Raw genomic sequence first — 12,838 nt, 5'->3', positions numbered from 1 at the left:
GGATTGGTTTAGAGTGTTGTGGATTGTAGTGGCGTAGAGTGGTGCAGACTGTAGTGGTGTAGAATGCATTGAAGTAGAGTGGTGCAGATTGCAGTGGCTACAATGCATTGCCTTAGAATGGTGCAGAGTGTATTGGCCTAGAAGGAATTGGCTTAGAGTGGTACAGATTGTAGTGGCCTAGAATGCATTGGCGTAGAGTGGTGCAGACTGTAGTGGCGTAGAATGCTTTGGCGTAGAGTGCAGTGGTGCAGATTGTGGTGGCCTAGAATGCATTGCCTTAGAGTGGTGCAGATTGTAGTGGCCTAGAATGAATTGGCTTAGAGTGGTGCAGATTGTAGTGGCCTAGAATGAATTGGCTGAGAGTGGTGCAGATTGTAGTGGCCTAGAATGCATTGTCGTAGAGTGGTTTAGAGTGGTGCAAATTGTAGTGGAGTAGAATGCATTGGTTTAGTGTGGTGCAGATTGTAGTGGAGTAGTGATGGAGTAGAATGCATTGGTGTAGAGTGGTGCAGATTGTAGTGGAGTAAAATGCATTGGTTTAGAGTGGTGCAGATTGTGGTGGAGTAGAATGCATTGGCTTAGAGCGGTGCAGACTGTAGTGGCGTAGAATGCATTGGCGTAGAGTGCAGTGGTGCAGAATGTAGTGGCCTAGAATGCATTGCCTTAGAGTGGTGCAGATTGTAGCGGCCTAGAATGCCTTGTCGTAGAGTGGTGCAGATTGTAGTGGAGTAGAATGCATTGGTTTAGAGTGGTGCAAATTGTAGTGGAGTAGAATGCATTGGTTTAGAGTGGTGCAGATTGTAGTGGAGTAGTGGTGGAGTAGAATGCATTGGTTTAGAGTGGTGCAAATTGTAGTGGAGTAGAATGCATTGGTTTAGAGTGGTGCAGATTGTAGTGGAGTAGTGGTGGAGTAGAATGCATTTGTGTAGAGTGGTGCAGATTGTAGTGGAGTAAAATGCATTGGTTTAGAGTGGTGCAGATTGTGGTGGAGTAGAATGCATTGGCTTAGAGCGGTGCAGACTGTAGTGGCCTAGAATGCATTGGCGTAGAGTGCAGTGGTGTAGAATAAAGTGGAATAGAGTTCGTCCTCGCATATGGGTGGTAAAACGGTGACTGTAGATGTACTACTTTCTTTGTGAATTGAATCCACTCAAGTGTCAGATGACACAAAATATGTACATCTATGCTGCATAAGCTCACCCCTATGATTTACGCTGGTGCAGACATTTGCAGGGCTTCACTGATTCTCAATGAATACAACATGGGCTTCTGTACAGATCACAGTTTTTCAAGTGCCCTCACGTTCCCTGAGGCCTAGTCTGGTGGTTTGGCTGTAGGGTACAAATGCCACTAATGTAGTAGAAATGTGGAAAAAGTGTGAATGGGATACACTTGTTCACACATGAACCCCTACCCTATCCCGTGGGTGGCCCCTTCGCAATGGCGAAGGAGCGTCGTTCCCCTGGCTAAGAGCCAGCGGCTGTAAAATAAAACAATATTTAATTATCTGTTTAGTTTACAGCTGCTGGCTCAACCAGCAGCATGTGCATGGAGGGGCGGGGCTGGGCCACGGGAGGGAGGAGAGGGGACGGGGAGGAAGAGAGAGGGCACCTAAGTGCGCATGTGTGTTTGGTCGGCCGTCTTCGGCCGGCCAAACACACATGCGCAGTTAGGTTTCTCCAACCTGGCTGTGTTGAACATTCAGGCTGGAGAAACTGCACAGATCCCAGGGTTGTGTCTGAGCAGTGGTCCAATTCGCTCAGACCAATCCTGACACTGCTTTCATGCTAGGCTTAGCATGAAAGCAGCACCAAGATTGCAAGGAAGATTGTGCTTTTGTCCCAGTGAATGCTGGGACACCAGAAGCGCAGAGGAGCACGAGGTGGCCGGCAGCGTCCGTGAAGGTAAGTTTTTTCTTAAAATATATATTTTTTTATTTCCACCCCTCCATCCCCATCAAAACCCTCCCCTTGAGATTTGCTGCGGCGGCCACTGCCCTATCCTCACATGACATGTGGGTGTGTACCTGCTCAGGGCTTTAAGTGGAATGAAAAAACTGGAAGATCTCGCAAAGGGTGTGTGGCCTGAATAATTACGGACGTGTCTTAAAATACCTAAGCCAAAAATCTGTGCTTAGCATAATGTGCCTCCCAACTGGTACTTGGCTGATTCTTTCTGTCATTGCATCTAGATATATAATGCACCAACTGATATTACATCTAAAACAAGCTAGGACTATTGGCTTTGTCAGTCGTTGTTAGTTGCACAAGACGAGTACAACAATAACTTTGTTTTATATAATACTGAAAATGCTTCAGAAGTGATCAGACTGTCAAATAACTATAACTAGTCTCTGGATTTACCTCAAAGGCAGTGATGGGTGGTTCTGCTGCCGAATTAAGTTTTTTTCCTCATCCTATGAGTGAGAGCAATAATGGAGAGCCCAGTAGGGACCCTTCTCAGCTCCCGCTTTTTATAAAAACTGCTGGTACTGAGCACCGGCAGGACCCGGCCCACTTACAGCCCTGTTCCTGCTCCTCTACGATTCTAGATATGGACAACCCCTGACTTTCTCAACAGTAATTTTCCACTGCGGTAAAGGACCTGAAAAATGTCTGTGAATACCACAAATTCACCTACGTTTTGCTGGGCAGCCGCCCAAGAACAATAGCTGCCAAGTTTCCCAGGTCCACACGTAAAGTGCTGCTCCAGGGCAGGTTTTTTTCCTTTGCATTCTGGGACTTGTAGTTCTGTTTCATAATAGACTAAACAAAACTACATGCCACATAATTTGAATTAAAAAAACCTAGACTGGAGTAACACACCATGCATGGGCCTGGGGAACCAGGCATGGCTGAAGAACGACCCCATAAGCCACGATTTTTTTGTGCACACAAGTGTGGCCACAAAGCCTAAAAATCTACCCCCGTGTATGTAAACCGAGATGAAATGACTTTAAAACGTCCTGTTTCCATGCAAAAGTTTATCTACGGTTTGGGTTTAGCGGCCTTCCCCCGAATCCTGCAGGTATTCTGACACCAACGTGTATTGGCATCTTTGTAGCGCTTTCCAACCCCTTGCGAGGCCCAAAGCCCTACTCAGCCTCATTCCAACTTCAGCGCCACAATCTGTTTACAATTTTCACAGACCCTGCATCCGGGATCTTCTGGCCTTTCCCTTCCCCAGATCATCAAATTAATTCCGTGCACCTGGTGCATTAATCACACCTGAGGCTCCTCGAGGACCGTAAACAAGGGAGCCAGTGTCCTCACAGGTCCAGGCTGCTGTTTCCCGAAACCAAGTCCCAGTGCCCTCGGCCTTGTCATTTTGCTTTCACCTCCTGTTTCCAGTTTGTTCCAGTTTCTCTGCCTCCCTAGCGCCTCGGCGTTTCCGGTGACCGAATGTCTGCGCTCCACACAATAGACAAAACGTAACTGCGCGCTTCCCACCCGAAGCCTAAAAGAGCAAAGTTGTAAATGCTGCCGACTTCATAGGGCCCATTTCCCCCTCTTCCCCACACTCCCAGAAGCCGCAAATGCTTCTCAAGGCGCTATGTGCTGCCCCAAAATAAACATTTAAAAGTAAAGAAACAGTAACATTGCCGTCAGCTAGTGGCGATATGCTTCTAAAAAATAAATGCATGCAGAAATTAACCCATCAAAAATAAATACAACAAGCATTGACAAAGCCGGTAGGCCTGGCATTGGTTGCCAGACTTTAGGGTTTGGCAATGCTTGTTTTCTCACGGTTTCTGCAAAACGTTATTGTGGGGGAAGCTACCAGGCTCTCATCAATGGAAAAAAAAGATTGGCTAAAAGTAACACTTTTCTTTTGGTTTAAAAAAAAGCACCCCTTGCCATTTTAAGCTTCAGCGCATAGGGTAACTACTTTGAAGGGTCGGATTGTCCCATAGGGCATTCAGGCTGCCTGATGGGCTGGTCTGGCAGATCAGTGGGTGAGTCATTTTTAGTTTGAGCGCGCAAGCACTCTGATGTGTTGTAATCGATCTGTGAGCTTTTAACCACGCCCACTGCACGCCCATCACTATCACTCGTTCATTGGCTTGCCTTCCAAAAATCCTTTGTTATCATTGGTAAATGCTTTACGTTTGTCCCTCCTTAGGGCGGTTTTGTTACGCCTTGGCCATCAACCCTGTTACATGGATAAGTGCACGATGGCCGATACGTTTGACTGCGAGCAAACTTATTTTTTCCTTTTGTGTCTCTCTTTCACGCTCATGCTTATGGCGGCCATATAGTTTTGAATCGACTCTCTAATGTCCACTGTTTTACTTTTCATTTTCAATTTACGTGGCAAGAAAGTCCAGTTAGGAATTTACAACACTAATAGCTTTAACACTAGCAAACACGGGACCCATTGCATTGCAAATGTTTCTTTTAGTCATTTTTGGGGCTGTTTTATGGCCAGGACGGCTGGTTTTTACAATTGATTTTCCTGATATTACTACAAACATTGCCTGCAACAAACACAAAAGCATCCAGCCTTCCATAGTTTGCAAAATACCCACATAGCAGGTCTTTACAAGTTGAAAACTGGCTGGATTTGTAAATGTGGGCTACTTTATTAGCTATCTGCTTCGCTAAAGGGGTCACTTTCGCTTTTGTGTCTCAGCCCCGCCCTGCTACTTATTTTGGTCGTGGGAGGTGCTTCTTGTGAAAGGGTGGAATGCTGTCAGTCACAGTGAAATTAACCAATGGCTGAAGTCGGCTGACCAAGTGCCCCAGGCTGTATGCTGTAGTGGGTGGAAATGAAATATAGAGACACAATAGTTCCATATACACAGTTAACTAAAGAAAACATACCTCACTCATTGCAAGACAAAGAAAGACAAAAACAGGAGAAATTAGAAAGAGAAGTATAGAAAAACAGTGACAAAGGGAGAAGCATGGATTCAAAAGAACCTGCGAGAGTGAGAGAACGTGACGGGAAGCGATAGAGACATAAAGTGGAATAAAGACTAGGTAGCCTCGGTATTTGCCAAACCTAGCATCTGGCTTTGTTATGGCTCTCTCCTAAGCTCTGCGGATCTACTGTATTAAAGTGGCAAGCAATTATTTCAACAATTAACAGAGTATTAGCAAAGGCAAATATTAAACTGAACGCAAACAAAATAAGTAACATTAAAAAAACAGCCCAACATTGCAGAATAGTATCTGCCATTCTAAGATGTCCCCAGATTGAGGTGAGACGCAGCTACAAAGCAGCATCTCTAACTTGCAATGCAGTACGCCTGAATACCCCTAAATATTAATAAAATAAACTGATCATTTCTGGGGCTTCCAACAGGTGGCACTTAAGGAAATTACCTCCTCCAGATGCAACGCTTCTGTTATATCTGTACTCAGGATTGTGCCGAGAGCTGACCAGACGCTCTGCATGAGCCAAAAAGGAAGGAGCACTACTTGCATCGTAATGTGACATTTTTATGTATTTAGAGAGGCAACATACAAGAGTAAAAGACAGAAACAATTTCTGAAATAAATCAACACAATGTACAGAAGCAATCAGAAGATTTTCTTCATCTATTATGTTCTTTATTCTTCTTCATACAAAAAGCATAGACAACGCGTTTCACCCCAAGCAAGCTTCATCAGGGCATGAGCCATCTGTAGGAGGCTGGGCTTGTTTGTAGTGGGTACCTAAGGTACACCTTATACCAGTTCCAGTTATCCCTTATTAGTGAAATGTAGGCAGTGTCTAGAAGCCAGGCTCTCTAGGGGTAGTGTGGATGAGCTGCCAAGGCCTAACTAGGAGACATGCAAAGCTCATGCAATACCACTGTAGTCTTACAGTACTCACACACATGAAAGAAAATACTCAGTGTTACAAAAATAAAGGTACTTTATTTTGGTGACACAAATGCAAAAAATACCATAGAGACTATACTCCCTCAGGAGGTAAGTAATACACAAATTATATACACTAGTATGCAGAAATAGCTGTAAAACAGTTAGAAAACAGTGCAATTAGTGAAAATCACAATGGTTAGAAATGGGCCTAGGGGGAACACAAACCATATACTAGGGTAAAGCGCCCCCCCCCAACATGGGGGAGCGCGGCCCGTTAGGGGACGGGGCCTCCGAGGCCCAACGCTCCCCTTACGCACCAGAGGTGCGCAAAGCTGGCCTTGACTTCCGCCCCCACGCCTCGTGAGGCGTGGGGGTGGAAGTATAGACGGTTAAGATCGTAGCGGCTGAGTTGGCCGGTAGCCGGATCCAGCCAGCGCGAACCGGTGGGGGGCTATTTAAGAGCCTCCCTAAGAAGGCTCGTCCTTCTTTTCCGTTTGCGGCGGCTGGAGTCGTGCTGGGCCCGCAGTTGTCCCACCCACCCTCTCCTCAGTTTAGGTTGTGTAGTAAGGTTTAATGCGGAAATTGAGATATAAAACAACAGAGGGGTCCCCAATGTGGGGGCCCCGGGAGGACACCAGGGATAGGATCCTGAAGTTCTGAGCCAACCTGCGGATGTACGCACCAGATCAAGGGCTAAGGGAGCACAGATCGCTGGGGGGGCATGGGGCTTCAGCTCTTGGCCGCCCCGTTGCAACCCGAGACTGATTGGTGTTTGGAGGGGGGGGCGGAACCCTGAGCGTGAGGGCAAGGAACGGTGTAGTCAGGGTAACCGCCCCTCCTAAGGATACAGGTGAGATATGGGTCACTTGTGTGGTCCAATGGTGGTTTAGGACAGGAAGGGATCCTGTCAGAAAAGATTTATGGTCACTAATTCTCATGACTTGTAAATATTTGTGTAATGTTCTTTATAAATGATTTATGACTTTATGCTATAAAGATAAAAAAGGTGTGTTAATAAAAACCTCTTCCAAAAAATAAGATTGTCGATCTGTGTATAGCTGGTGGGGGAGTGTGGGCTGTCTGGAGGCCTCCGGATCCTAAGAAGGTGGAATGCGAAAGTCGGTTTCCTACATAGGCAAGTGTAGTGTGTAGAGGGGTGCTGGGAGTATTACAAAACACCAAAGGTAAGTAATAGAACCCACCCTAGGGTCCGGGAAAGAAGGAGTAAATCACATTAACTTTCCTAGAACACACAAGAACATGAGAAAGAAAATTTAGGCAAGAACCAGAAGAGACTGCAAGACACCAATGATGGATTCCTGGACCTGAAGACCTGTGGAATAAGGGGACCAAGTCCACGAAGCACTGAAGAGTCCAGGGAGAACAGGAGCCCCTGCTAACCCGGATGAAGTTGCCAAAGAAGAACCACCGGTGAATAACAACAGTCAGTACTGCACCCAAGAAGACTAAGGCGGGTTTCTGGTTGGTGCAGATGATGTCCCACGCCGGATGGATGATTGCAGTCTGGTTTGTGTAGCTGGATTCCGCCAACAAGCCTTGGCACATGCAAAGCTTGCGGTTGGCGGAAAATGGTGCTGCCCGGGACCAGAAGGGACCTGGTGGATGCTACACAGGAGTGAGAGTCAGAGGGGACTCTCAGCAACTCAGACAGCCCTCAGAAGACCAGGCAGCATGCACCGGAGTCCCACAGCATGGGGACAAAGAAGGTGGAAAAGGAGGCCCACGCAGAACTACACAAAGGGATCCCACGCCGCTGGAGAACCATGCAGGAGGCTGTATGTCGCAGGAAAGGGTGCTGGGGGCCGGAGTGCACAATGCATGAAGAATTTCATGGAAGGATGCCAACAGGCCTTGGCACCTGCAAAACACTCGGTGCACGGGGGTACTGTCTTACGTGGGGATGCAAGCTCTTACCTCCACCAAAGTTGGACAGTTGGACGTCAGGACCACTTCAGTCCATCTTCTGTGATGCTGGATCCACGCACTTCATTAGGAGAGTGGACCCAAGCCACCGGTCGTTGCTGCAGAAGGGTGCCTGCTGAAGCAGGGAAATGATTTCTTCACTTCAAGGGAGATTCCTTCATTCTTCTGGTGCAGGCTGAAGACTGGCTGTCCTCTGAGGATGCACAACCAGGAAACAGTTGCATTTGCTGGCAGGAGCCGAAGATACAATGTTGCAGAAGTCATCTTTGCTTCTTTGTAGCAGTTGTAGAGTTCCTGGAGGGTCCAGGTGCAGTTTCGTCTGTAAGAAGGTGAAGTAAAGGATGCAGAGGATTCCTGCTGGAGTCTTACAATCCGAATCTGAAGAACCACCCAAGAGAGAGACCCTAAATAGCCCTGAAAAGAGGATTGGTCAGCTACACAGGTAAACACCTATCAGGGGAGGGCTCTGACGTGACCTGCTGGTACTGGCCACTCAGATGCTCCCACAGATCCCTGCCACCTTGGAATCCAAGATGGCAAAACCCAGGGACCCTCTGGAGGTGGTCACTCCCCTTTCCTTTGTCCAGTTTTTCACCAGAGCAGGGACTGGGGGTCTCTGAACTGGTGTAGACTGGATTATGCAAGAAAGGCACAATTTGTGCCCTTCAAAGCATTTTCAGAGGCTCTGGGAGGCTCCCCTCCCACCCTGTAACACCTATTTCCAGGGAGAGAGGGTGTAACACCTACCTTCCTGGGCTTGAGCTGCTCAAGCAACAGGAGGGCAGAAACCTATATGTGAGGTGGCAGCAGCTGGGCCTGCCTGGAAAACCTCAGAAGGCTGTAATGGTAATACTGGGGGTCCTCTAAGGAGCCCCCAGAGTGCATGGAATCATACAACCAATGCTTGCAAAAGCCTTGGGTTATGATTCCAAACATGGCCATATTCGGAGTTACCATTGTGAAGCTGGACATAGGTGGTGACCTATGTCCAGTACACGCATAAAATGGCATCCCTGCACTCACAGAGTCCGAGACAATGGTCCTGGACAACGTGGGGACACCTCTGCTAGTGCAGGGTTGCCCTCACACACAGGTACTTTGCACCCTGCCTTCAGGGCTGGAGGGCCTGCAATAGGGATGGTTTATAGGTGACCTGGTGCAGTGTAAGTGGCAGTGAAAGGGTGCATGCACCTTTTCACGGAGGCTGCAATGGCAGTGCTGTAGAAGCCTTTGCATGGGCTCCCTATGGGTGGCAAAAGAAATGCTGCAGCCCATAGGGATCCCCTGGAATCCCAATGCCCTGGGTACCATATGTCAATTTTGGGTGAAATATTGGATTACCATTATCCTATACCATATTTTAAGGGAGAGAGCATAACTACTGGGGTCCTGATTAGCAGGATCCCAGTAGACACAGTCAAACACACTGACAAACAGGCCAAAAGTGGGGGTAACCAAGCTAGAAAGAAGTCACTTTCCTTCACCATCTCGAGAAAAAAATCCAAACAAGATTAGTGTAGTCAGTACTGCAATCTTCTCATCAGAACACTTTTGTAGAGTATGAACGTCGAGACGTTTAGCATAATCAATCAATCAATCATGGATTTGTAAAACGCGGCTAATCACCCATAGGGGCTCAAGGCACTGAATGTAGGCGTGCTGCTCAGTCGAAGAACCGGTCTTGAGGTCCTTCCTGAACTGCTTCAGTGATGCAGCCTGCATTATCTATTCACAACAAATATAACAGCGATATTTGGCAGCCTTCAAATGTGACAATCTCAGAGAACTCCAGCAACCAAGCGGTGTTCGGAATTAGCTCTGCGTCCCAGACCAAAATATACCACAACAGTCAAAATGTGTTGTGTTGTGAGATGCTAATCCCAGTGCGTGGCTGAGCACTTGCGCACTCCGGTGTCTCTGCACTCAGGGCAACCCAGAGGAGTGTTCTGTGATCTGTCAGGAGCACAGGGTGTAGATGATGGTGGGGGTTGGCAGAATGCATCAGTGGTTGAAAGATGTCAGACTTGGGCTTCCTAATGTCAAAGTCTTGACTTTTGGGAAAGGGCCTTATAACCTGCCCTCTCCAAGGTGGTAGTTTGCACAAAGAATGTTGACAGAGGTTCCCAATCCAAGATGAGGAAGAGTCTTTTCCTGTGATGTCAGTTCCTGTTAGTACCCAATATAAGGAGGCATTTTCCAGTGAAGGGTGTGTGTTGCAATGCACATGTTCCCTTTTTTCATCATGTTAATTGCCCTTTGCTACCATATTTGTCCCAGATTCTTGCTCCTTGCAATTGGAACTTTCATCTGATTCTCGTTCTCAGTACCATTGCGTGGCTCCGTCCTCCTTCCTGAAGTTAGGAGGATTCCAGTGTCGTGCTACTCTCTTTGGTTGTAATCTTCATCTTCAGTCAAGATTGCTACGGAATGTTTTTACCCTCAGTGTTTTTTTTCTCCTAGCTAGATCCCACTTATCGACATACTTGTTACCTTCAATTTATACTAATCTCTGCAAGGTGGCACTGTGGCTACTGGGAGGAGTCGTCTTTTACTCGGGCAATCAGGAAGGACTTGATAGACCTTCACGTCGTCCATTTCTTGACTGACAGATTGTGGCACCAAAGTCTCCTTAGGGTAATGCTGAGGATCCTTCCCAGGACCTCGGTTAGACCCAGGAAGAGTTACAACAACTGTGCCTTGAGAACTCAGTGCTAAAGCATTCCTTAGTGTCATAGCCTGCTCTTCAAGTGCACCTATTTCTGTATTTCTCTGAGAATCACATTAACTGAAAAATATTTTTGAATTCTCTAATGGAGCATTTTGCTTTTCACCCTGCAGTTCATTCATGACCAAATCAAGAAGTGTTACCTGATTGGATGCCTTTCTGCATCTGCATTTATCTGGCAACTCCTTTAATAACTAGGTCAGATGCTTTTATGCTGTCTTAGGGTCTCCTTTTTACCACCTTTAAAGAATATAATTGCATGCCATGGTGCGGAGACTCCTGCAGATGAAGCATTGTGTGATACTCAACAAGGAACAGATGTTTTCACCTTTGTGACTCATCTTCAACAACTGGCTGCTGAAACTACTTGGGTTGAAAGAACTCGAGTCTTTTTTGACGTGGCTTATAAGAAGAAATCATGAGGAAATTGGTTTGTTTTCAATGTTCTACTTTATTTTCTGAACTTATCAATTTATGTTCTGTGTACTTAATATCGCACATGATTCACTCTCGTAGGAATATCTCAGTGCTGCGCTGTGGTTGACAGGAAGCGAACCTCTAGAGAAGCCATGTTTCCAACAATTTCTTTAAATTGCTGATATCGAGACAGGAACGAATATTCAGAGGGAGGGCATTCTAATGAAAGGGGGCTAGATTTGAAAAGCCCTATTCCCCAAATGTAATGGAAGATCTTAACTGTCTAGTGGGGAAATAGATCTTCACGTTTTGGTGCAAGTACACGGACCGGGTCTGATACAAGGCCTTGTGGGTTAAGCAGCAAAGTTTGAAGATTGCACTTTTTTTTATTGGCAGCCAGTGCAATGTTTTGAGGATAGGAGCAGAGGATGACCGGGCTGGCACGTTGCAAATAAGTCTGTCAGCGGTCTTTTGCACTACCTGTAGTTTGGCCAACAACAAGGTATTAGCTGCCGCCAACGATGCATTACCATAATCCAGGCGATTTATGATCAACACTTGGACTAGCTTTTTCCTGGAGATAGAAGGTAACCAAGAGAAAACCTTTTTTAGCAATTTCATTGGGGCAAAGCTTATTCCACATCTTGTGCTGACCTGATCTCTCATAGATAGCTCCCGGTCAATTTTTACCCCTAAATTCTTCACTACCTGCTTAGGAAGAAGAGCAGGTCTGAGCCTGGAGGGCCACCAATCAGGTGACCACAATTCCAGTGCCTTCCCAAACAATACAATCTCAGATTTGTCGCTATTTAACTGGAGGCAATTTGAGGTCATCCAGTTAGCGATTTGTCTCATGCAATGCTTAAATTGCTGCTGCTTCTGGTCTGGATCTGGTTCAAAGGTGACAAGCAGCTGAGTATCATCAGCACATGACACGATCTGCACCCCGCAGGATCTCACAACATGGGCCAAACAAAGGCCACATATATGTTCTCAAACAAGAGCCTCGAGGGACTCCTTAGTCGACAGATAACTTTCTAAATTTAAAAGTCCCCAAACACACTTGTTGGGCACGATTGTCGAGGAAGTCCCTTAGCCTCAGCGGAGCCCTGCCATGGATGCCTGTTTCATGTCATCTGTTGATTAAAATGGAGTGGGAGACTGTGATAAATGCTGCCGATAGATCCAGGAGGACCAGCATTATAGGAGTCCCTATGTCAAGAGACATACGGATGCTGTCCATGGCAGCTTCCAATACTGTCTCCGTACTGTGTGGTGCAGGAAAGCCAGATGGTGAGGGATGTAAGATCATGTTTTCCTCTAAAAAGAATGTTAATTGTTTGTTAAAATGGCTTTCCAAGATTTTACCAAGCAGGGGTAAAGCAAAACTGGTCTATAGTTTGCTGATTCCTCTGGGTTTGCGGAGGGCTTTTTGAGAAAGGGTTTTATGTGTCCACACTTCCAATCTGCTGGTAATGTAGGGGAGATTAATGACAGATCAAACAGAGCCTTGACTCAAGGTGCCAAGCACTGTGCTAACTGAATGTGATTCTGGGAGGGCAGGGGTCTAACTGGGAACCTGATTTTGCCAAAGTGAACCATTTCTGTACTTCTTCCATAGAGCAGAGTTCAAAAGCCTCCAGAGAAGCTTTGGCAGATGGATGAGGTTGTTTCAAATCCAGTAGCCTTTCTGAAGGCTGTAAGCATACCGGAACGCTTATATATAACACATTTATTTTATTTATAAAAAGTTGGCAATCGAATCACAAAGATTCTGAGGCTCAGGGGTAGACGTAGCACAAGGCGCGAGGTTTCACAAAGATCTTTAGCTTTTATATAACTCCTTTGTAGAGTTTCCCGCTAGTGTAATTTTGGAGATTATATAACTTTTCCTGGCTATTTGAATTTGCTTGTGATAGCTCTGAAGCCTCTCTCCATATGT

Source organism: Pleurodeles waltl, chromosome 8, assembly GCF_031143425.1.
Source record: "Pleurodeles waltl isolate 20211129_DDA chromosome 8, aPleWal1.hap1.20221129, whole genome shotgun sequence".
Classification (NCBI taxonomy): Eukaryota; Metazoa; Chordata; class Amphibia; order Caudata; family Salamandridae; genus Pleurodeles; species Pleurodeles waltl.
Note: the sequence above shows the minus strand (reverse complement) of the source record.